This window comes from Nipponia nippon, unplaced genomic scaffold (genome assembly GCF_047370975.1).
Source record: "Nipponia nippon isolate SJK-2023a ecotype South Korea unplaced genomic scaffold, ASM4737097v1 scaffold_2, whole genome shotgun sequence".
NCBI lineage: Eukaryota > Metazoa > Chordata > Aves > Pelecaniformes > Threskiornithidae > Nipponia > Nipponia nippon.
Genome location: NW_028262336.1, coordinates 98,785,295 through 98,811,453, shown reverse-complemented (window position 1 = coordinate 98,811,453; position 26,159 = coordinate 98,785,295). Strand labels below are relative to the sequence as shown.

Below are 26,159 nucleotides of genomic sequence, written 5' to 3'. Positions count from 1 at the left end.
TATGCTGACTGATGAAAGCTCTCTCTTAGCATTGTTAGAGTCTCAAGTTTGTTTGGCTTGGTCTTTTTCCTTTGCAGTACTATCAACCAGGCTACTTTCATGAAAACAATAACGTAGAAATGAAAGCCTCAATATCCTATGCTATAGTAACAGTAATGGGATACGAATAATTTGCTGGGTTAAAACTTTTCTAACCTAATTTATTTTAAAAGAAGACAAAGAAAGACATCTTAAAACTAACCCCTAATCTTAACTACCTTTCTGTTCTGAAGAGACTCACACATTCATTGCTCACGAGTCCCGAAAGCACCAACAGACCATTGAGTCTTATCAAGTATATAGTACATTACTGTAGCATTATAACTGTTTATCCCTACACACAGCAAAACAGCTTGCATTTGCTGCACGTGTATCTTCTAGAAAGGGATCCAGGCTTTAAAAATTGGAGACTTTACTGTGTTATTGGTAGTTTCAGTGGTTAACTGCTCTTCTTTTGTTTTGCATAATTTCTAATTTCAATCTATTCAGCCATCCAGTGAAATAAGTGTACTTTATATTGGGTAGTTTCTCTCCATAAAAATACTTATGCACCGTCTTCTTGCTGAATTAAATAGATCGAGCCTTTCAAAGTTATTGACTGTCAGATCTGACTGAGAGTTTTAGCTTAATGCATCCCCCCAAAAGTGGTACAACATCAAAAATTCTCAGGGTATTAAGACTGGATGCCCTTAAATGTGCCTTTTACCACTGACATTGTCTTGTTTTCATATTTAGTCTCTAATCATTTCTGAACCAGAAAAATTAATGCATCAAGATACGTTTTCTATCAGCTACACAAGTTAATTCAACCAAATTTACTTACTTAGTTGATGCTTACTACCATGGTTATAATATCACAGTTTAACCTTGCACTTTATTACCAGTTGAAAGCAACTCTAGCAAACAATCCAAACCTTCTCGTGTAACAGAAGTATCACACCTTTATTTTTATTTTTCACCAATGAAGATGCTCATTATTACTTCTCTGAGTATTAGGGCAGTTTCTATGTATCAACACATGTACAGCATGATGCAAGTAAATACCTTGGACATACATTTCCTTGTTCCGTTTCATAAATCTCAGTAAGTTTCAGTATCTCACTTTACTTTTATAGTTCTTTTGTACATGTTTTGAAATCGTTTAATATAATTTAATAAAGGTGAATACAAGAGCTGTATGTAGTACTCGCATTAGTCCTACATGCAGAGGAAATGTTCCCTTCTCCTGCACAAAGGCCTTCCTATCATCCAAGGCCTAAGTTGTCTAACGCTCCTTTTGCTCTGTTCTTTGCAAGAGAGCTCATGTTTTTGCTCACTGGGGCCCTTGATCCCTTAAAGGGATCTTAGCTATCAAAGGTGTATTCCTCCTTTTTTCCTCAGTGTAAAACTTGCTTTTCCAGTATACATATTTAAATGGACTAAGCTTATCTCAGTTGTGTCTCAAATATTCTGGCAACTACAGAGGATTCCTCTACATCTGGTAATGGCTGAACTCTATATCAAAAAGAGCCCTGGCCATTTGTGATTCCCTCCAATTCACATCCTGGTTTTCCCAAGAAGAAACTCAGCTGTGCAGGCCAGAAAGGAGCTGCTGCATGGTTTAGCTGTATCCCCATATGGATGGTGGGAGTTTTGGAAATTAAAGTACACCTCAGCTTGTCAGCTTTCCTGCCACAAAATGTGGCTATAGTTCAAGTATTTAATGTGTGTCTGTGTTATATGTAACTCTTCTGCTCTCATTTAATTAAGAAATTATGCTAGAACTAAGTTTATCTTTAATTCCATATCAAAGAAAGATACTAGTGTTGGTCGTAATACCAATACCTGTGGAATTCTACTAATACCCCCTTCATATATTGGAGTTTCTTTAACAATTATCTGTGGAAGTATGGTAGCTAGTCCTTAATCCATTTTACTTATGTTTTACCGACTATATAGAGTATGAGCTCTTTAATACAAATGTTGTTTAGTACAAAGACTACCATGTTGCAAAAAGTCTGTTCCATCTCTGAAATAATTTGTTATAAGATATGGACTCTGTCTGTTGTTGTCATCCCGCATCACTGTCCTAGTTAAATGCCACAATTATAATCTCTCATCCCACATAACCGTAATATTTGTGTGTTTAACTCAACTGCCTTGACACCTGAGTTGATTCATCTCTAATCTTTAAAGCTTTGATTGTCCTCAGTCCCCACCAAACTTGTAGAAGTTTAGTCACTGAAGTTTAGTACACCTGAAATCTGTATTTGGTTGTTTCATGTGCTAAACATCATGTTTTACAGGATCAAATAAATTTTGCACACTTCTGATTAAACAGAACTTTGTATCATACAGTACTTACATATTTTCCCAGGTGCAGCATTTCAAATTTAGCATTCAATATTTAACAGATAATAAATATAAGAAAGGCATAAACACTTTACTAGTGAATTGCAGTTAATCAGGAGAAAAACTCATCTGGGAAAAAACTCAGCTGAAACAAGAAAATATAAATTACTGCCTTCTCTAAACAATCAGCATTCTGTACAACATATGAAAAAAGAAATGTATGTAGCTTTTTATAAAAATGTCTAATTCGAACAAATCCTGGCAACCTGCTGAGGCTGATTTTTCTTGGTACAATGTTGGACAGTAGTGGGTTGATCTTGTAGCATTTTTTTCCCTTAGCAAGCAAGCACAGACAGTAGGAGAATGATTTATGATTTTCGGGGAATAACTCAGTGAATGCACTTTGTGTTCTTATTACATGAGGCTCTCCCAGCTGCTGGTGGAGAAGCGTGCTGCCAAACCCCTATCAGTCATTTCTGAGGATAGGTGTGGGGCTAAGGGAAGAACTTCTGGCTGCAGCACTCTGCAGGCAATGGGAAGAGAAGTGACTGCCCGCTCTGAGCAGCAAAACAGACAGCAAGCAGCAACGGACATGTAAATAAACAGGAGTGTGGAAAAACTTACCAACCAATGAGTCCTACCCACCGCTTAGCAAAAGTTTGGAGCACAGGAAACTGGATTTATTTCAACAATACAGTGTAAATGAGTAGGAACGTACTGGGGGAACTCCACACTTGACAGCCATTGGATCACGTCATGTGATGCAGCAAATGTACTGGTGGGTGCTAAAGCGAAGGATTTTCCCATGCTGTAAGCTATCTCCACATGAAACCTTTTCACGTGACCCAACAACCTCAGATGCTGAAGCAGAGGAAATGTGTCAGATAATACAGACATACCTGCTAAGATCTTTGCTCTCATCAAGGCTACATGCGATACACTACAGAAGAGAGAAGGTTGGTTGGGGGTAGGCACCAAGGTTATACTGCTTTGCCTCTGTTTCAGAGTTTGCTTTGGCTCTCAGGAGTCACTTGCAGAGAGCTGTGTGCATGAGCGTGACGTAAGTAATGCATGCTACTGTTGTTCATACACGATGCTTCAGAGGAAGGCGAAATCATGGCCAAACCGTATGTCATGCTGCTGAGGATGAAAAAAAAACTTTCAGAACTCTTACCCAATTTTCTGAAATGCATGAATGTATCATTACCAAAGTAATTATTAGATCCTTTGTTAAAATGCGGCTGCAGTATGTAGCTCTGAGTCATGTCAAGGTAGTGACTTCTTGAGGAATTCCAAGCAATACAGAAATATTTTTCTTTTAATTGTCTACTTTGCAGGAGGCAAACACTTTTTCAGGGGCAGGGTTAAGGCAGCGCAATGAACTGCCTCAGAAACGTGGATTGAGCAAAAACAATTCACAGCCTGCTTTGAAGTATCACATGCAATTCTTTCACTTGACTTTTTCTAGCATTTAGAGGAAGCAACATGTAGCAACCTAACAAAACTAAGAAAAAAAATAAACCACAAACTGCAAAGGACAAAGCAAGATAAACAAACAAAATCTCTACCATCCCTACCCCCAAAAAGAAAGATAATTGCACTGCACATTCCCCATCTGGATGAAAGCAGACAGAGGAGACAGATTTATCATGTCACTAAATATAATTGTGGTTGAAAATGGTTGCTACAATAATGAGCAAAAGACTGCTTTGTGTTGAGCAGAGATTTCTCCTGTTAGGAAATTACACGAGTGTTTCTACATTTTGCAATAGCTTTTTAATTTAACATAGTCTGGTTTTGTATAATTCAGTAAAATTATCTCTAAATCTTTCCAAGAGCAGCAACTTTCTTAATCTCTTTTTTTATTATAAATATTGTATACCATATATTCAATACTTATTGACTAATTGTCACAGAAAAGCTTCAATGTTTTTCTATCATCTACACATTATATTAATTAACGTAATATATCACTTGAAGTATTTTCAACAAAGTTACGAAGACTTTTCTGGAGTGGAACTGGCACCGACAGTTTGAAATGCAGTTGCTTTTTCCCCCCCTGACAATCAAGTCTAATAGTTCCCTCTAGTGGTGAAATGTGTTTTTACATGGTAAAGGCCCCTTACATGCTTGTTTCGATTTGAAGATTAATACTTATCGTGAGAACAGTTAATATTTCTACAGAACATGATGAATACTTCTAAATGCTATTTTCGTTCTAAATGTAAATGAATGAAAATGGAGGATGAAAAGGAGATGCTGAGTATTCTAACTTTTACAACTGTGAACAACAGCTGGAGGATTCATTTATTCTAAATTATTGATCTGCTTTTAAAAGACGAAGAATTTGGCAAATTTCCTCAGACCTTCTGTTCTAATTTGATGCATAATGAAAAGTCCACTACAAATAGAAGGACTTCACATTTTTTCTTAAAAATATTTTAAAAAATGTTTCTGTGAGCTCAAAGCAGCCTTCTACAAACTTTTCCTTAGGTCACTTCTTAGTAAGAACTATTTTGTTTAAGATCATTGGCTTCATGCTGTTTGCTGAAAAATTTATTTCAAAAAGATTAGGTCAGACTTATAACTGACTAAAACTGACGATAGCTTGTAGTTATAGATTTACAACATATTATATAAACCTGTGTTTTCAGGCTTCTTAAATAACCCTGCCTGGGCTGAATCTTTTGGCCTGAAACTGCAGTTCTGTCTCAAGGTCAGTGTTCGGGAAAGCTTAAACTTCAGGTATGAATGTCATCACTTGAGGCTCCCAATATACTTGACAAGAGAAAGGCATCCCACAGCTGATTCAGTTCTTGCGTGCCTTATGGCAGAGTCTGGCTCTTTCCAGTCACTACAAAGGAATCCTAGAGCAACTACTCTTAATTTAAAAGACTCAATTAAATGCCTATTTTGTGTGAGATAAGCCCAGAAATAGCACAGCCTGTCTGTTGTTTACCCGTGTTTAAAGGTTTATTTTATGGCTATGTGCTCCGGTGCAAAGTAATGAACTTTGGCAGGGGCTTTTGAGAGGAGAGGGAGGACAGTTTCAGGCTAACCATCATGTAATTACCTGCTTTTACTTTTACAGTATTGGCACAGAATTTTAAACTATTGAATCCTGACCTTATAACATTCATATAAAATTTACATCACTAGACCAGCGACCTTCTCATCCAACTTGGATAAAAGTTATCTGGGTGTCGTGATTAAAATTTTACCCTCAGGTGTTGTCATATCTGTCGCATTTGCTAAAGGATTGGAATCCCCTGCTCCAGTGCAGTACAAATACGCTATCTACCTTTTGTGCATGTCTACTAAAATTATTACCATCTCTCAAATTCTGAGTTCATGTTGTTGCTAAGACTTCTTTAATTGCTAATGCATTTGTATTAGGTTAACTGATGCAGTTGGAAAAACAAGCAGACATTTTGGTGGAGGAGAGCTTGGGTATCTCAAGTTTTTTCCCAGTTACATCTGTTGGTTCTTTTATAGTCATGGAGGGAAAGAAACACTTCTAGGGGATGTTTCATCTGAACTGCTTTATATAGTTGCATTAGGATGACAGGAATTGTGCCCTAATATGTCCTATTTCTATCAATTGACTGTAAAGGGAGTGCTGCTTTTCTGTTTGCTTCTCCCCAGCCAACTTCACTCACAATTTTCATCAACCGTGGGAAATCAGCCATTTTGCAGCATCAGCTGCTGTGCAGGAGATTCACTTTGCCTGTCTTAGACACCTATTTAGAATTTAGTAACTCACATTGTGGTGGTGCCTTGCACTTTGCATTGATTGTTGAGGGGATCTGGATGGGAAGAAATCTACCTAGATCTATCTAGATAACTAACATGAGGTGAGATGAAACATCCTAGGACTCTAAGATAGGTGGCATGACTTGCCTTCTGTCAGTGCCTGTTTCCCTCTGTTGCCTGCAGGAGGAGTCCAGGGCAACTAGTTCTAAACTCATGGTAGATGATTAAAATTACATGACATAAATCCCATCTATCATCTCCAGTTATCCCTCACTGACTCGAGGCCAGGAATTAATACAGCTCTATCCATCGTAGTGAAACCATAATTGAGTTACCCTGTATTGAGAGCAGTAATACTTTCTGTGTTAAAGGATCACAAGGAATAATTTTAGAAACTCTAATAAGTTGTGTGACCTCCATGCTACATTTCTGAAATTGAATTCTCCCATGGCAAGACAATTACTCCCCTGCAGTCTGCCTCTCACTGCAGACAAGTCATAAGAAATAATTCTGGTATGGTTTCATGGTCTATAAAGACTCTCCCTCCTTCCCACTCTGCTGTATTCTCTTCTTGTCTTTTGTGTTTTAGCACACTGACAATTAGTTTCTGAACTATCGGGATATACAGACTAGCTAGCAGTGTCTTTGTAGTACTACCACTACATCATTCACTACTTTCACCTCTTCCCCTAAACAAATTTTATCTAAAGGTCTTTAGCATTCCAGTCATGTGAACTATCTCACCAGTTGCCAATAATACTTGCATCAGTGAGAATTTCCAGCCTCTTCTTTGTAACGTAGACTTTTAAAATAAGTACCTAATGACCAGAAAAATGCTGAGCAGTTCCTTGAAAATGAGGATGAAGTTGGAAACATAGGTAATAAACTTAGACAAGGATAGCAGGGGAATGTGAATGGGAGACAGACACAGGCTGCAATGAGTGGAAGTAAAAGAAATTGGGGAAGGGAGAACAGTAGTACATAAGCCTGTGTTCATTTTATACTACAGAGCCCATAGTGGAATGTGAGGTTCCTAAGTCTGAAAAATCCTTCACAGTCAGCAGATGATCTCATCTTGCTCCAGCCACTGGGGAATCACAGTCTACGTTACTGTCAGTGTCCATTAACTCATGTGACAGAGACCTGTGCAAAAGGTCTAAAGTACTGATCCTGATGTAGACTCTATGAGTATCAGTAGAATCTCACAAGGTTACTTTTTTTTAACTCATTCTTTGAACTAAGTGATGAGATTTGTTTGATGCTCAGTTTCCCATGGAACGTCTTTCTCTTTCTCATGGCACTTCCAGTGCTTCCTCATAGAGTGCAGTAGCTGCTTAAATTTTTTAAGGCAATAAGTATGGCAGCTGGAGAGGTAGCACCTAGATCCTGTTGCAGCTCAACACTGCAGCTACTCCTTCCCTGTGAACTAATGGCTCAGGTGTATTCAACCGTCATGGGAGCCAACATTTTGCTGTCTTCTGCACTAGAAAAAAAATGACTTGAAAGTTCAAAGTGGAAGAGAGTTTTCTCATTGACATTCTACATTATTCTGCAGGCTTTTCAGTGGTGTACGGTAGTGGTGCACTGCACCTCTAACACACTTGACATCTGTTTTTACATGCAGAATTTGAGTTTTGGTGAGTTACCCATAAAACCAGAGGAATTCTCTGGCTGAACTTTGAATCATACCAGAATTAAGGATTCTCACAGTAGCATGTGGAGAAGAAAGTCAGCCCAGTGCAGTTGTTGTCATTTCCTGATCTGCTTCTGAGAGAAGCTAGACAATAATGTTTTTCGACAGGTTGCTTGCATAACTGTACACAACCCCTCACTGAATTGCTGGAAAATCTCATTTCTATAGCCATACCTATTTTAACGAACTTCTCCCTTGTAATTATTCAATTATCCATCCCGCTGCTCAAGAAAACCAGCATAACAATAATTTAACACAGCACTGCAGCAATTAGCACTCAGAAAATAACAAAGAAACACCTCACTACTCAAGGAGGGATCAAAGTATGAAATCAAAAGTAACTCATTACAATTGTCCTAACACCACTTCAGTTCTTACACTAGCAATCACAATGTTTTGGTGGTTTTGACTCCTTTCCTTTTGTACCAAAAAGAAGCTACAGAGCATGCTTATTCCATTTTCAGAACTATAGTAATTTAGAATTTCAAAGCCTTTTTGGTTTTCTGTTGAAAAGTAGGAGCTAATAGATCAGCTGCTGATTTACGGCAGCTTTTGTCTAGTCTAACTCCACTCACTTCAATAAGTCTGGAGTTGAAAAAGGAACCATACGTTGGCAGTTACACCTGTAGGTAGTTTAGTTGTCACTTTTAAAACTTAATCTAACTCACTTTGCCTTCATATTGCCCAGGCAGCTACAGATGGTTTTCTTTCCATTTGAATGGCTTTGTGATGTTTGGGTTTTTTTTCAGTACTTCTTTTTTTTTTTTTCTTGGTGTTCCATTATATTACTAGCTGATGGCACAGGGGATTTGACTACTTTTAGGTGATTGGCACCAGAGACATTCTTAGCCATGTTTATTAGACCTTCAAGAGTGCTAATTTTCTCATACAAAGGGAGTGTTGAACTTTCATTAGTGTATTTCCCAAATGCTTTAATTTTCTGATACCATTTAGTATAATTATGTTTGCTTTTAATACATAAGTGTGGAAAATAATGTACATTGGGAAACAAACAACACAAAAGCTGATATAAAAGCATAAAAGAGCAGCTGATAAGAAAAACAGCAATGCAACATTGTTTTTAGAAGCACTGGAACACAAGAAGAGCTGACATATTGTGATGCTAACAACTTTAATTAATGATGTATAGAAGGTCAAGTATAAATGAGAAAGAGAAGATCTGTTAATAGAAAATATGTGCTAGTATACTAAAATTAGAAGTTGAGAAACATGCAATACAAAAGCACAGAATCCTGATGCAATGTTTGATTGGAAATACATTCATTGAGATTTTTTTCTCTCCTGAATGGAAAATGAGGCATACTTGTTAGAGATAACAAAAGGAAAATTTTGGCTATTGAGTCCAAATTACCAGTGTGAAATACATGTCCACTTTAGTTCTTCCAAATTCATATGTGACAATCGTGTTTAGGGCAGAGTTCAGGACATGTTTGTTTAACCTAACAGTTTGTTTGAATCAATAGCCAAGTGGGAGTACCTTTTCAGTGAGGATTTAGCAGCCATGAAAGCAAATGATCTGTTTCGCAGCCGTTAATTCTCTTACTTTGCAGATGTGCCTAATAAACTCCAACTGGGAATGATGTTCCTTAGTAGATACACTAGTGCAGTTCTTCAGTGCTGGAATTCCAAGTAATTGATCTGTAAAGCACCTCCCTTCACAGCCTGCACTTGGACGTTGTGTTAGCTGATCAGCCCCCTCTCCAGTATGGCAAAGAGACCTTTAATAGTGGAATGCACAGCAAGGCAGAAGACCACTTGCAGCGAAGCTTGCTGAATCTCTGTGGGATTCTTCTTGCCTAACCTTAGCCATTCCAAGCATGTAAACGAATAAGCTAGATTTCCTATGTGAAAGAGAGGTACCTTAAGGAGGTGATTCACCCTCTTCTCAAATAAGCGTTTTGGTGAAATTAATTGTTCTAAGAAAGCACAATTGCCCTGCAGCGATGTCCTTCACTAGGAATGTTCCATCTGGCTGTATTGAAATTTGTCTTGTTAGCCATTTAAGCATTAGCTAACGTAAGCTAACCATCTAGGCTTCTTGGACTGAGAAGCACATCCAGTACCAATGCTAAAATTGATGCTTGTTAGAGGTAGCATGAATCACCCTGTGGATGCCACTCTTTCTTTTTCCACGTGCTACAGAAGGAACCAACACAATTAGCTTCAGCTGGATTTCAGACTCTTTCAGCTAAAATACAGCATAGATGCAACTCGCTTACTTTTAGCCATGTAAAATCTGGGTGTCTGGTTTAAATGAGGACACTATTTTCACTTAGCCTATCTTTGCCACTTATTTTAGGTAACTTCTGGTCACTTACTGTTGAAAATACCACAGCAAACAGTCTTTCTTCCTGTGTTTGTCTGGGATAGAGGTGGTGACATTCAGAAAAGTCAAGGCAAACTAGCTGCTTTTAAATTTCAGATTACCTTTTGTGTTGAGGCACTCCACTGATGGTTCTGCCAACATTGCTCATTACAATCTCCTATATTTAGAAATATACAGCTCCATCAACAATGAAAGAATAGAACTTGGCCCTCTAGAGGGTGACATTTTTCCATGTGAGATAATTAAACAGATCCACATGGACAGTAAAATTCCTTCCTTTTAGGCACTGGTGGTTTGAGAAGACATTTTATATCCCTTCCATTCAAAAAACGTTTTGTTTGTTTTACTGCATTGTAAGTGGCTGATCTGTAATGAGTGTAGTAGTTTAATTTTCTTTCATTTTAATGAAAAATAGAAAAAATAATTAAAAAACACAAAGAACTTAGCAACTCTGCTCAAAAGTGAAAGGCAGACAGAATCTCTCATATCGTACCTCCCCCAAAGCAGTATAATCACAGTCACTTACTGTCCTGGGGCGTGTAAAATATGGCAGGGACATTACAGAAGACAAAGCCACAATTGTAACCACAAAAATACTAAGATTTGTAGCCAATAATTTCTGGAGAAGAAGAAAATGTGGAAGTTGAAGTTTTACATAGTATAAAGATTGTAATCTGCTGCCATTCTTTAAACTGGAACAGTTTGATGGAACAGCTCCCGAACTTTTCCAGTGGTTCCAGCATGCTCCTGAATTCTCTTCCAGTTGCAACTGCAGTCTTTTATTCCTGCTTCTGGTTGTGAATCCTGCTTTTGCAATAAAACTTCTGTCCCACTCACAACGCTTACTGAGTTCTGATCCCTTGTTTATGAACCACTGCTCTCATGGCAGTTTTCACCCAGCGTATTTTTTTGCACATACAGTAGGCCATTCTGCTTTCCTTCTTTTATAATGATCACCAGGCTTTTTAAGAAAGCAGCAAAAATGCATTAGAAATGACAGCACTCACATAACATAATTGGCACTTGACACTGTAAGGAGGACAAATCGCATCTTTTGGTCTGCAAAGAGTCTGCAAAGTCCAAGCTGCCTCACAACATTCTGCAGCAAATTTGGTTAGCACAGTTGAGGAAAAATGATTGTCTGCGCTGAAGTGATTGCTGTTTTCACTTTCTTTGGTATTGTTCCCGTATCTGTAGCTCTTTGGCAAGGCAAATCATTGCTAAGAGAGAAATGCGAAGTGTCTGTCAGCGGATGGCCCAGCATCAAAACAGACCGATTAGCAATGTCCCCATCTGCTGCCTAGACTCATGCTTGCTCCCTCCGTGTTCCCGGAGCCAAGAATTGAACTGGAAGCCATGGGTTTTATGCACAGAAGTGGTAGCCAATTTCTCAAATGCTACACATTGTCCAGAGAACTTCTTATAGGAGCTGGAGAATGGAAGTACTGTCAGCGCCTTTCTTACAGGAGCTAGACCTCTTCTCTTAAAACTTAATGCTGTTGAAGAGATTGCTACAGACTAGTTGGGTCCATTTAAGACAGAAGGTTAGAGTTGATGTCAGAAGGAGAGCTCTTACCCTTTCACACCCGTTCTAGGACAGAAAATGCCCTGCCTGGTGGAAGGAATCAATGTGCTGAATATCCTCTTCATTAGGTTAAAATCTTACACTAATCTGCAACTGATGAAAGATGTGAAGGGAGACTAATGAAAGCCTGCTACAAAACTGATCCCGTATCTAGCAGGATACCAAATCTATAGAACTTTAGGTTTGCGGTATCAGGCCATTAGCTACTGGGTAAACTAAATGAAGTGAGAAGAAAATGTTCGCAGACATTGACGTGAAAACAGAGTCTGTTAGATTGGGTCTGCATGCTAATCAAAAAATGCATACCACTTTTATTGTCATAAGCTTCTTTGTGGCCCTCAGTTACCCCCTTTGGAAAGTCCTGCTTACACATGTGGCAACAGGGTTCTCAACTTGTGTTCTGTGATTTTACTTTCCAGAAGCCTCTCATTGTAAGGGCTGTATGAAAGGCTTTCCACAGCAACTCCAGTGTTCCCAGTCCTTTCCAGCACAACTCCAGATGGAGTTGTATTGCCTGAAATTCCTCAGTGTGTGGCTGCTGCCAAAACTCATACTCCTGAGGGCTCTATAAAAATCTTAACTTGGGGTCCAGGAGTGGAGATGAGACTCTGCTGTGAGAGCTGCTGACTCTCTTTGCACTTCTGATTCAGGTATGGAGAAATCTACAACTGTGGCAAGATACGGTTTCCATGATCTCTTGTATTTTAAAGTCTAAAAGCACTCCATGAAGCGCAGATAAACATGATCTCATTGATAGGAGATGAAGCTGGAGCCCAAGAAGCTCTAACTTGCTCTGATGCAGGTTCCATTTGTGGCAATAAAAGCCCTGATAACCTGCATTTCCATCCTGTCCTGCTTATCTGTTTCTTACCAGGTGAAGACTATCATGACAAACACATATTTTACGGGAAGCCGAACAGAAGGAGAGCAGCTTCCTATGGATTTGCATCTGGTGGGATTGTCTGATGTCTAAGAAGAGCTTCTGCTTGTGCTTTTTCCTCCAAAGGAGCACTAACAGTCACTCTGCTTTTTGTGAAGCACTTGACAAAATTGTGTATTTTTGAGACTGTTTCCCCTTTGCCAGATGCTGTGATTGCACCAGTCTCTTTTTCTTATGGAATCAGACTAAAATAGCTCTACAGCTGATTTTGCTTTTCCAAGCAAATTATCCAGATACATTAAAAGCAGCAACAACAACACCAACACATTCTGTAGTAGTTCCTTTTCACGTAGTTTTCTAAGGCATAAGTCAGAGAGTCAAATCTTGCTCCTGGTGTAGATAAGGAAAAATATAGAGCTCTGAGAAAGAAATTGACCCATAACTTCTCTGTCTATCTGTATATTTCTTCTGTCAGGGCTGTTTAAATTTTTTTCTTTGTTTAATAGTAGAAACTGAAGTGGGTGGAAGGGAAAAAAACACCAAGATTGGCTATTCTTTTTCTAACAGAAAATTAATTGGGAGAGATTGGAGAAGCTCTCCTCTTCTCTCCGAGGAGTCTCATCACTGATTTGTCCTATGGGATGGCTGCATCTGGTTCAGCTTAGCTGTATCTGTCTTCAGTATTGACCCTTCATCCAGTTTTACATGTCTGCTGGAACAGCTGCCTTTTCTCCCTTGCTTGCATCTTGCCATTTTTCTTTCTCCTACTACTTTTATTTCATTTTAGGCTTGTTTGCTTTACAGAAACCCCTGTAAATCATTCCAAGAGCTGTTGTCAGGAAGTACGCTAGCTACAGTCATGTTGGCTTGATTTTTTTTGCGTTTTAATGCTACTTGCAGTAACTATACTGTACAATCACACCCTGACACTGATCAAAAGCAAAAGAGAGCCAGTAGATGGCACCATTTATTATATTATAGAAGATTCATAACCAAAGCCTGGAGGGTTTTTCCCCCTTAAACCTGGCTGTCAGTAAAACATAAATCAACCGTCCATTTTTAGAGATGTTACTTACAAGCTTAGTAGAGACCTCACTTTATATCCTTTCCCAGGGCTTCCTGGGAAGGCTTCAGTGGCAATGCCTTAAATGGAAAAACATTTTAGAAACAATAATGGAACTAGAGGTCAATAGGTTACAGCCCAGGGGAGCTTTCTTCTGTTTTGCTCTTAAAACATACCCCGTTGTTGCTTTACTTTCTTCATTCTATTAAATAACAGATTTGCTTTGAGGCATATCTCCAAACCCAATAACTTCAGAAAAGATTCAGGCAATGGTCAATTACAAACATGGTTTAGCTCTTCTGTAATAATGAATAGCACTATTTTCTTACAACATATAGCAGCTGTTATCTAGGGCTCTCGGAGTGCTTCAGAACACTAATGAAGTACGCCTCGCAACACCTCTGTCAGATAGGGAATATTAATTCCCCAGGAGTCCCGTTGACCTCAGTGGGTGCTTGCGTGGTTCTACGTGTCTGAAAAAGAGATCCTCACGTGAGTAAAGACTACAGAACCAGGAGTAAACAGTGTAATATATTTTATGCCATTTCAAGCATTTATTTTTCCCAAAGGACAAAAAGAAGAGAAAATAAAGCAGTTTTGCCTTTCAGGAGTTAGCCTCTGCAGCATTTTTGGTAGAGGATCAGACTGCTTGCTTGTAGGTTAGCTGCAAGTTTCCAATTGGTAGTGCATGCACTATGTGTGCTTCAAAGACAGATTTAGTGACTTCACTGTCATTTGTTATTAAAGGTTAAAAGCAGTTGCTCTTTCTAATCTCCTGCTGAACAGCCAATGTAATTTTAATACTGTGTGCTATAGAAAAGGAAAGAAATGCAATGCTGAAACATTTAACAGGATATATTTTTCCATCTTTATTTTAAGTTATGAAAACTGTCTGCAAAAAGCTAGTAAGTGTTTCCAGTCAATGATAGTTTCCTGGCATCAAAAGATTTAGAAAATGAAACAAAATATCCAGCAGAAAAAAAAAACACCAAGAGAACACAAAGAAAGAGAGAACAACTTGGATTTTCTATATTTATCTATGTGTTATGTGTATCCGCTTCGCTGGGCTGTCAATTTTAATTGGACTGCAACCTACTGTAGTTGGGTTCACACTGGTTCAATTAAAAAATCCTGTTGTTGCTTTTTTTCCATATTGCCCATAAATAGGAATATTGTAGGAGTAATAATGTTAACCCCAGTGTCCTGGCAGAATGCCAGCTCAGGTAATTATATTCTGCCTATGGAAATTTCAGTCGCTGTTTCAGCTGAATACATTAGTCTTTATTTTCCACTCCCGATCATCATGCTATATAGCACTGCTGTGTATTGCTAGAGAGCCACCCCAGATGTGGCCGCATTTTAGTGATTGCTGAACTAAGCAGGAAAAAAATCAGGATCTCTCCTCCTAGTAAAATTCTACACTATTTACAACATCGAAGTGCAATGTTGGGGGTGAGAGTTGCTTGATTTAAGGATTACTTGATGAAAGTATGCGGGGAAGGTATGGATGGACTGTATAATAGTTAATGGTTTGTGGAAACTTTGCATAGTGGTGTGGTTATGACAAAGAACCGTGGAAGGATTTTGTAGTCTCACTCAGGAAGATCTTCACAAGCAAGGTAGGTCAGGCTGAGTCTTTGACTTAAAGAATGGTATAGCTTGGGAAAAACAATCTTTTAACAGCCTGTCTGATAGGTTTGCACAAGGACTACTCATCACCTAAGGCAAAAAGAAGAGGGGCGGTTGCTGAAAAAATGGTGATAGTGCCCTCAGAGAAGAGTGGCTGTAAATGGTAATTTTGTACATGATTTTCTGCAGAGCTGTTGTTATGAATGGTTTTAAAAAAGAAAGACACACCCCAAAAAAGAAAAAAAAAATTAGGACTAGCCTACTGGAATGGGTTCTTCCAGGATGTTTACTTTTGTCTGTTTTGAAAATTGCCCATGGTGTTGTTCAAGAAACAGACACTTGTCTACAAAATAATCAGTAGCAGCTTCACTCACCATTTATTGACATTAACATGAGAAAGACTGAGAAACTCTGTGCTGTCAGTGTGCCCCCCTCCCCCCTAAAATGGGGCAATAATATCTGGATAGCCCATGTAAGAGTTAAGAACATGGATTATGCTTGCTTTGGGTGATTTCTAAATAAAAATGAAACTTGTGTTACAAACTGAGCAGAATAGTGATAAAGTACACTGGGCATTCAGGAAATCAGCAGCAAAGAGACAGCGTAAAGGTCAAAACACCAATCTTCTCTTTCAAAAGATCTCTGAAGCCAGGGAGGTGTGTGCTGATTCAAATGGTGGAGAGGTATCTAATTCTCACAGACGATGATCATTTGGCACCTACCTGTCACTCGTGCCTTGGGGACATCTCCAGCTTGCAAATGTTGTTAGCTTTTGCTTAAGGTGGAAACTGAAACTACATTTTAGGAGTTGTCAATTTGCTATTTATCTTGTATTATCCACACCGTCTCTCTGTCGCTGTTAACTGAGCATATGTAGTGTTGCCTTGTAAACCGTCTTCATATTTTCTCCTTTGGGATCATAAAGACCTCATTCAGCAGACTTTTCCTAATCTAAGTAAGAGTGATTATTTTGATGAGCCTGCTTGAGTTAACTGGAGTTTCAGTGGAACTGGCCACATGGCGGAGAATCACCTACGTGACCAAGGATGCGAGGTTTGGCCCAAATCTTCCGCTTCCGATATGTGGTGGTTTTAAATTCTCCCTTTTTTTTTTTGGGGGGGGGGGGTTAGCGGGGGAACAGAGTTGTTTTCATTTTCTGATGGTGACTGGAAGATGAAAGATGCACTTCAGGGCTGGTGATGGTTCTCAGGACTGACAGCATTAGCTTATGTATCCAATCATACAGTAACGATGCAATCCGTTAGCGTAGGGTACACCAGGAGCTGTCAAGTCTGTAGCAATCCAATTAAGTTACATGGTTTCTAAAGCTAGATGATTTGAGGAAGCTTAAAACAGAGTTAACACTGTGCTGGCTCAACGGCTGTGTCAATTATCTGGTTGGATGTGCTTGTAGCTCTGGCTGCTGAAGCATGTGGACTTTTTTTTTTTTTCCCCCTAGAGCAAGACCAGGGAGAACACATTTAAGAGTTAATTATTACCTAGCTTTATTATTATTTATTAAGTGAGAATCTTTATATATATTTGAAAGAGATGGTCATATCACCTGGGGAAAAAACCCAACAGAATAAATGGATTGCATAATGTGTTTTTCAGGCTTTTTGCTGAAACGGAAATATTAAAGTTCCTTTATAGTAGCTGAAGTGGTATTGATTTGTGTGGAGGTCACCGTTTGACCTTTGCTGTGGGAAGCCTATGTGGTTCTTGTCAAAATCTTTTCCTTCTAACCTTTAGTTTCAGATATCTGCCTGCATTTCTGTTTGTGCTGTTCCCATTATCTTTGTATCTGAAATGCGTGAGACAGAAAAGGAAAGCAGCTCTGTGGCAGAGCTATCTTTTTTTACAACTTCTCTCTTTGTGGCAAGTTAATCAAAAGCCCTGTGTGAAGTCCCCTCTGAGCTCAGCCCTCCATCCTTCCAAGATGTCCAAGGACTTGCATTCAGGTAACCCTCTTTTTAATCAGAGGGGTTATCCACCCACCCAAAATAATCTAGCTCCCCCTTGCTGAAAAGCCTGAGGAAAGAGAAGGGTCACTCACTGTACGCTAACAGCACCTGGCCGCCTTCATCTTATCTAGAAATTAGAGTCAGTGTCCAGTCCTGCAAAAACACTCTGCTGCCAGTCCCGAGAAGCAAAATCACAGCTGTGAAAAAACTGATGATAAAATTAATACTGATTTCACTGGGACCCTGATTTCAGCCCAGATACATAGATCTAAGAAATGCCCAGCTTGATCTCATCTGCCACTTCAGAGAAGGAAGCGGAAGAGCTGGCCGCATCCGTACAGGAGTGAAGACAATGCAGCTTGTCAGGTGCTATGTTTCGGGAAAGGTGAATTGCAAGAATGAAGCAAAAGTTACAAAATAAAGCCAAAGAGGGAGGAACAGTGTGGCTGCACATCTGCTTTGGAGATCCCCAAGCCCAACCCAGCACTGCGAAGGTTCCTCAGAATTTAACAGTACCAGAATTGATAGAACTATTTAATTTTTATACCATGTAACAGAGAATGTATCTTACTCTTGTATGCCGTATTGGACTCTGATATAAAATGAAATGTTTGTCCCGACAGTTGAGTTGGCATGAGCATTCCCATCAGCTCATGTCTTGCAGAAGACATCCTGCTAAGTTCGGTGGTTAGCCAAGTCTGGCCTTCTGTGAAGAATACGACAGTATTGCTGCTGATATTGGTGGTTGTTTTTTGCAATGGCTTTTAAAAAGTTGAACCACAGATTGATTGCTTCTTGCTCCATTGCTCCATCCACCTTTTTGATATCAAGATATTTATCAATACATCTAGATATATTTCTTCCTAGCATTCTGTTTGCAGGCCAGCAAAGCTGACCCATGAAGACAGACACGTGCATGTCTTCCAGTACAGAAATGACATTCTCAGTACAAATTGAAGCCGCCTGCTGTGAACTCGAGCACACCATCGTATGTAGAAGGCAAGGGTTGAAAAAGAAATGAACAAAAATGGCCCATCTGCAGTCACTGGCAAAACTCCCGACACAAAGCCAGGAAGAAGAAAGGGAATCAGGAGAATTTTTAAATGCACAATTTCCCCTTTTATCATGTTTCTAATTCCATTTTCTTGGCTTCTTTTTGTCTTGCTTTGCAGTTGTTTGTCTCTAGCATGTACGTTCTCGAGGCTTTATAACGCTTCATCTTAAGGGGGAACCTGAAGAGCGTATTTTGCCTGCTAACAAATAACCTGAATTTTTTTCATCACCAAAGCCAATCAGAGGCGGGAGATTACAGTCGACGGAGGACTGAGATTTGCATATTAACAGCGCAGTTATTGAAGAATAGCTGTCTTGTATTTAGACCAAACTGTGCCCTCCGATTCGCCAGTACCGGCTGCCAGCCAATGCAGATGAGGGATTCAAAGGTCAGATGTTTTGTTTTGTTTTGGTTTTTTTTTTTTTTTTTTAAGAGAGAACCGTACAGTGCTAACATAAATCAGAGAGCAAAACCCGTGTGCAGGAAGCCGAGTAAGTGGAGCGAACCTGCTTGGCTCTGGCTCTGTAGAGGCACGGCCGCTGTGCCCTCTTGTTGGCTCCGATGAGTCTATCCCTGCGTGATGTATCATATTGTGTATATTAATGTTTCGGCTTTACAGTTCTGTTTCCATTAGGGGAAGATTGCCTGTGAGCCTCTTAGTGGATAAATAGGAATTTCCAGCTTTCAAAAATTCTCTTAAAGCTTGCAGGATCCACAGAAGAAGGAATTACACATGACTATTTTTGAAGCTTTAAAAGGTCCAGAGGGCCTAATTGTGCTCTCAGATATGTCTGTACAGCTCCAATTGAAGTCTTGGCATATAATGCATGCTTATGCGACAGCTAAAATGAATCCTTTTTTAAATTTAAAAAAAAATCCCTTATTTATTAAAAAATTAGACTGTAAAGTCTTCAGGGTCAAGCCAGCAGTTTCCCAAGAGCTATTCAAAACGTAACAAAGTGAGGTCTTGGCTGGAAGCAGGCGCTGTACCAACCTACGAATAGCAAATAAATGCTGAAAGTGTTAGTGAAAATCACGCAAAGGCGACAACACCTCCTTCTGCAGATCTGTGCGTGCGTGTTTGTGTGCACGCACTTGTCCAGGCAGTTCTGTGGGAAGGAAAGAGGGGACAACCCTAAATTGCCATAATGAAATAACCTCATCAAGCTTTTTCACGCTTCAGTCAGTTACGTTAAGCAAGACCAGCATTGGCAGAGATATTTTCTTTTACCTCTGTTTTATATCAACCGAGGTTTATGCAACAGTCAAGAGGAGTGTGTTAAAACTGTGTGTGTTGTATTGTTGCATGTGTGTGTTTCTAAGTACAATTGCATTCAGTGTTAGGAGAAAAAGATGAAGAAGAAAATTTAACACAGATAAAGGCAACAAACTTAAATATATTCTGACACTGGAGTTTGTGTGATTGTTTTTTTTAACTAGTCCTTGATTTTGCAAGCTAATTTACACTACAGGTGATGTATGAGTTGTGCATGAACTTCCCTGCAAGTTTACTGGGTGCTTTTTAAAAAGGTGCTTGATTTAGGATGAGAGGAAACGGCCTCAAGCTGTGCCAGGGGAGGTTTAGGTTGGATATTAGGAAAAACTTCTTCACCGAAAGGGTAGTCAGGCATTGGAACAGGCTGCCCAGGGAAGTGGTTGAGTCTCCATCCCTGGAGGTATTTAAAGGACAGGTAGATGTAGTGCTTGAGGACCTGGTTTAGTGGTGGACTTGGCAGTGATAGGTTAATGGTTGGACTTGATGATCTTAAGGGTCTTTTCCAACCTTAACAATTCTATGATTCTATGATTCAGAATGAACTGGCTTATGGCCTGTGCTTTAAAAGACTAAAAAGATGTGGTTTACTGTCAATAATATAGAAGAGGATGCCCAAGTTATAATTGCGTCTTACTTTCATCAGGGCTACATTTAACAGAAACGCCTCCAGCAACTTTTCGTTTATTCAGCTACCTGTATTGCCACTAAAAAGCAAAGCAAGAACCGGTCAGGAAGTAAGTAATCCCCATCTGCGCAGCTGGGCCAAGAGTGGCTCCTGCTCCTCAGCAGAGGTAGTTAACACTTACCTGAACCAGTGCATTAATTTCCATGTTTTGTCCTCCACATGTGCGTCCTTGTATTGCTCGGTATAATTTGTGTCGGTATTATTTGTTGTCACTTCTCAAACCGAAGCTGTGACACTAACCCTGCCAGCCAAGGGAAAAAAGCTACACACAGAGGCAACACAAGCCAGTATGGTTTAAATCAGATGAGCCCAGTGGTGTGGAAATTGCTTCTGTTGCGTAAGTGTGCTTGCTGGTAAACCCAAACGGATGGGCTGGTGAGCGTATATAATTAGCCCAATACCTGTGGATGTAATTCAGTACCACTTTGGTGAAAGAAGTACTATGGGGAAAGAGAGGCAGGAGATTTTGCTATCAGATTTTCTTCCTACCACTCGAAGTCATAGCTGCCGCCTGCAATATTTAATAGCTGATGTTAGTTTCCACCTTTCAGCCACAGCCACTTTTCACTTACCAACTAATCGTCACCTAGAAGTGTGCTGAAACGTATTATAAATGGGCATACAAAGGCCTTCTCCGGCACTAAATTACAACCATTTCTTACAGCCGCCCTGGGTGGTAATTCAGGCCAGGAGAAGAACAGGCTTTTCCCATTCAAATAGCAGGAAGAGTTCAGATTAGCAAGCACCTTCTGCAGGAGCCGAGATGCAGCCACAAAAGCCTTCGTTAACTCTCTGCTCAGACGAGGTGTTCGGCGGCATCTCTAGGAGCAGTGCTTGGCTTTGGGGACGCGCTTGTGGCCACCAGCCAGCCCCTCTGGGCCCAGCACCTTGTCCTGCGAGGAGCTGTCCTTGGCCGCCCGGCCCATGGCTTCGCGGAGGAAAGGTGAGGTCAGGTGCTCTTGCCACGCTTGAGGGTGGTCTCCTGCCTGGGAGATGAATAAGCAAAAAAATCAGACCCTGTAGCAAGGGTTTCTCCTGAGGGGTGCTGGGTTTAGGCCACGGCTCACTGGGAGGTGTGAGCCTCTGCAGAGAAGACACGCAACTGCGTTTCACAGGAGGATTTCCAGAGGAGGCACCAATCCCATCGGGTGGGGTGTAGCTCCCAAACCTGGCCAGGGCGCCGTGAACAGCGGCCGGGTGTGTTCGAGGGGAGGCCGCGGGGAAAACTTGCGGCAGGCTGCCCTGGCTGGCAGGGCGTCCCCCGCCGCCGCCCGCTCCGGGGGCCGCAGCCGGGCGGGAGCGGGGGGCCCGGCCCCGCTGCCGCCTCCTCTCGGGCCCTGCCGCCCCGCGGCTGCTCCCGCCGCCGGACTGTGCGCTCCCCGCCCTCCTCACCGCCCCTCTCCCCCTTCCTCCTCCTCCTCCTCCTCCGGGAGCCTTGCCTCCCCTGCACACCTGCCTTGCCATTTGTCGGCGGCTTTGCTAGGAGGGGAGAATTTTCCCTCGGTCCCTTGCAGCATCCCTCCCCGGCACACGCACACACACACACACACACACACACGCTCGCTCGCTCACTCGCGCACACACACACAGGCACGCACAGAGGCAGAGGCACCGCGCTGCCTGTGCATCGGCGGCCGCCGCCTCGCCGGCACCCCGCACCGCCGGCCCCGCGCTCCCCGCCGCCGCGGGGCGTCCTCCGCCTGCTGCAGCGCCGCCGGACCCGGCAGCCGCCGAAGGGGGGCGGCGGCGGCGGCGGCGGCTCCCGCTGCTCCGCGGCCCCGCACCGGCAGCCGGTAGGTAGGGCGGTCCCGCGGCGGCAGCCCGCCCCGGGCGGCTCCCGGCGGGGGAGGCCGGGGAAGCGCTGCGGAGGGACGGGGCGGGCAGGGGGGGCGGGCAGGGAGGGAGGGCGGGGGGAGCAGGGCGAGGCGCGCTGCCCCGGCCCCGCCGCAGCCCCGCTGGCAGCGCCCGGCTCCGGCTCCGCTCCCCCGGCGCCGCGGGGTCGTGCGCCGCCCCCGCCTCCGCCCGCCGCACCCCCGGGCACTGGCTCTCCCCGGTGAGTCAGAAAGTTTGCTCTCCTGGGCGCCTGGTTTTTGTTGTTGTTTGGGGTCCGCCTGTTTAGGGTGGGTTTTTATTTTCCCATTCCCGCTAGCGGGCTATCTATTTATTTATTTATTTATTTTTATTTTCTTCCCTTTTTTTTTTTTTTTAAATTGCAGTTGCTGCTGCAGCGGCGGGGAGGACGGGGCCCCCGCGCCGCCGTTGCCCCCCGCCGGGGAGAGCGCGGCTCTCCCGGGGCACACGCGTGGGCCGGCGGGCCGCGCACCCCGGGCAGCCGGGGTCGGACGGCGGGGTCCGTCCCGCTTGCAAACCCCGCTCTCCCCCCGAGAGTTAGGTGGCTGCGGGTGCGAGGACCCCGGCAGCAGCCCCCCTGCAGTTTGCAGAACAGTTTTTGGTGGCGGTTGAGAAGGTGACTGTCCCATCCCTCTCCTCCTCTTTCTCCCCGTTCCTTGAGTGAGCGCTTTAAAACAGGTTTCAGCGAAGCTGTAGGTGACGGGATCCCGGTGTGTGACCGGTGAGGGACAGGGGAACCGCTGGGGACCGTTTTGTAACTAGCAGTGTTATTGTAGTGGGTTACCAGCTGGGGAATAGCTGTATCCTACCCTGGCGAGGAGTGGGATTGGTTGTGGGTCATGTCCATCTCTCGTTGCTTTGATCTAATCGCTAGAAGTAGCTTGCTGTTGTCTAGGGTCGAAGAAGCTCTCTTGTATTTTACTATTGTTCTTTAATTCTAAATGTGTTTTTGGTGAGGCTCCTGGTTTCTGAAAGGAACGTTAGAAGCTGAATAAATCTATCTCTGGGCAGGAGAGACAAGAAGCTCTCAGACCCTTCCCATGAATTGTGTTTTCTGTGTTGCGTGTTATTACTTTTTTTAAAATCACTGGAAGTTCTGCTGTAATGTGCCAAAAGCTTTGATGTCTTCTGCAATGTACCTCATTCATTTTTTTCTCAAATTTAAAATGGAGTGATAAAATGCATAGACATTAATAAATAAGTTGAAAGGACTTTGAAATAGTGCATGTTGTGCATGGTGTGAAATTGTAGATGTACATAAAAGAGTAATAACTACTCCGCAGCTTTTATTTAAAACCTTTTTCTCTGTGGCTTTGTGCCGAACTCTCTTCATCTGTCTCTCAGCTTTTAAGTATGATTGTTTTTTGCTGTTGAGGTCTCCTGTCGTGTTGTGGGGATGCCTTGATAGGCACCCACATTTGTCTGGTTTTAATAGTCTTTTAATCTCTCACTTTACAAAGACCTGCCACTGTAAAAATACATGAAATTTGCTGTTGTGGTTTTCAATTTTAGATCTCTTTCCCTGATGCTTTTATCTATCTATCTATCTATCTATCTATCTATCTGTTTATTTATTTATTTATTTATTTATTTATTTATGTTACAACCTAAGGGGGGAGGAGAAGAGTAGGGGATTGTCTCTGACTCTTCTATCTGTCTGAATGTACAAAAGAATGATTACATAAAGAAATTAAGGCACCGAAACAACCCTGAGCTGAATTCCAAGAACAAAAATGACTCCAGCGTGTGTGCTCGCCCACACCAGGCGTTCTGCAGCATGTGGTATTTACAGAACTTGCAGCGTACAGTAGCTCTCCAGTAGTAAGAGAATGTTTTGTATCCTCAGAAGCAAGAGAGTCTTTGACAAGTCGGCAAAACTAGAGATACAGTCATGGAATGCTGATACACGTGTGAGTGCGTGCGTGTATAAATATCACCAGACTGCTGAAGTTCATTTTTCCTCAGGATAGTTTGTCTTCTTCGACTTGGAATATATACATCCTTTTCCCTGAATTTTGAAGCATTTTTTACCGTTCCTCTCTGTGTGCATGTGTTTTAATGTTAGTCTTAATCTCTCTGTAAAATATAAAATAATCTGTTAACAGATTTAGAAGACTCTATTGCCAGGCAAACCAGGCAATAGATCATGAAATCAGACAATAGTATTTTGTTTCCTAGCAACCCCCTACTGCGAACAGAAAACAAAACGATGGTGGATGCTTCCACATCATGATAGCTATATGTCGAAACCCCCAAGTAGCAGGTACAGAACTACTGATTGTGCAGTGAGATTTGCTCCTATTTGTTTCAGCTGCTTTGTTAATATGTTCCTTTTGTGAGAAAGGGATTTACTGGGGTAAGTGCAATTAAATGGTTAAAATTTCACTCCGCTCTCCTAGCTTGATAACGCTGTCTGTTAGAACGAAGAGGGCACAAAATTAAGTAGTAGCTGTAGAATTTTTGCCAATAAGAGTGATTTGAAATACCCTGTTCTTATTGCTGGACTATTTCTAAATCTATGCTATTACAGACTCTTGAAAATCAGATTTATCATTTCCTGTATCCAGTATGCAATATCTTTTTGGACTTTGTCTCATTAGTCATCCTTTAGCTTTGTATTTTAAAACTACATTTGGTAGAACGTATTAAAAGAAGAATCCTTTGCTGCTCACAGGAATGGGAGGTAAAATCCTAAGTGCTGCTTTGCCATGTTTATGTTCTTGGCACCCAGTTCACCCCTTCAAAAGAGCCAGAGCTATCCCAGTGCAGCAGGATCGGGTCCTGCCTAAGCCATGATCTTTCTGAAAGTGCTTTTGATAAAGCAGTAATTCCCATAGTTAAAGTGTCTGAGCATTGAAATGGCATCTCGACCCTGGACCAATCTCGGATGCACTTTGTGCACTGCCATCTATCTGAAAAAATCCATTAGTGCAAGCTGTGGATCTAACCCAGTATCTTGCTGCCTGCCGGGTTTCAGCCTTCCAGCAGGTGTTAGTGCTTAGAAGGCTGCTGGAGATGCTGAACTGGAGTAGGGAAAGGAGGTGAGTAGGCACAGATGAGTAGTTGTATGTATAATATAGCAGAGGAGTTTCTATGCTTTTGCCTCTTTGCCACCTTTCCTTCCTTTATAGGAGAAAGCGGCAAAAGTTGTTCACAGAGTTTTATCTACAAGTCTTCGCTATCCAGCGGTATTTACAGCGGTCACACTGTAAGCAAACACAGTGGTAGTTTTCCTATTGGTTGCACCAGTGAATCTGCGACAGCGAAGGTATTATTTCCATCTGGGAAACTATAAAATCACAAGAAAAATTTGCTGTGGGTTAGACAGCAAACTTAATCATGTATGCATTATTAAACAACAGTATTTGTGCTAGGTGCGGGAACATCATTCTCTGAGTGACTTTGGGGTTCACAGCGTTATTTAACAGATCCAATACGCAGTCATGTACAATTTATTTATATTGCCTATAGGTATTTTTCTGGTTCATCTCAAGTAGCAAGGTACAAAAGTGTTACAACAGATGACATTTCAATAAAAAAGGTGGAAGTGCAATGGTCAGAGAATATTATAATTCTGATAAATATCAATGAGCAGCTACTTTCTTGTCTATATTTGAAATCACACATTTTAGTGCCATAGCATGTGTGGATGGTTTCGTTTAGAACATGTTAATTGAATTTTGGAAGGCTTTATGGATTGAGAGGAAGTAGTCATTTTCCAATTTTTCTTCTCTGTTTCTTTCTCAGATGGCACTCCTCCCAAACCTCAAATCTTACAATTAGGTAGTCCGCAGATTAAGCTTGGTATGGCTGCCTGATTGCAGTCCTCGCTTAGCCCCTGCCTGTGTTTACCAGGCAGCAGAATGAAGGCAGGCAAAGAAAACATAAAGTACAAACAAAAAACAAGGGGGAGAGAAAGGTCATGAAGTATTCTGCGCGTAAACAATGGAAGACATTTGGAAGTGATTTTAAATACTCTCCACGAAATTCCCATTATGCCAACTGCATT

General features: G+C 41.6%; 1 protein-coding gene across 8 annotated transcripts in view; it reads left to right on the top strand.

Annotated features, from left to right (window-relative positions):
- The first annotated feature begins 22,023 nt into the window (after nt 1-22,023).
- Nucleotides 22,024-26,159, top strand: part of ENOX1 (ecto-NOX disulfide-thiol exchanger 1) — a 369,896-nt gene continuing 365,760 nt past the window's right edge. For 6 of the 8 annotated variants that reach the window (XM_087756894.1, XM_087756890.1, XM_087756886.1 and 3 more), the window contains exon 1: nt 22,227-22,352. The gene's annotated coding sequence lies outside the window, so the exon portion shown is untranslated. Of the gene's footprint in view, nt 22,093-22,226; nt 22,353-22,746; nt 22,767-26,159 lie in introns of those variants that run through there. The other 2 variants (XM_087756887.1, XM_087756888.1) reach the window with 2 other exon arrangements.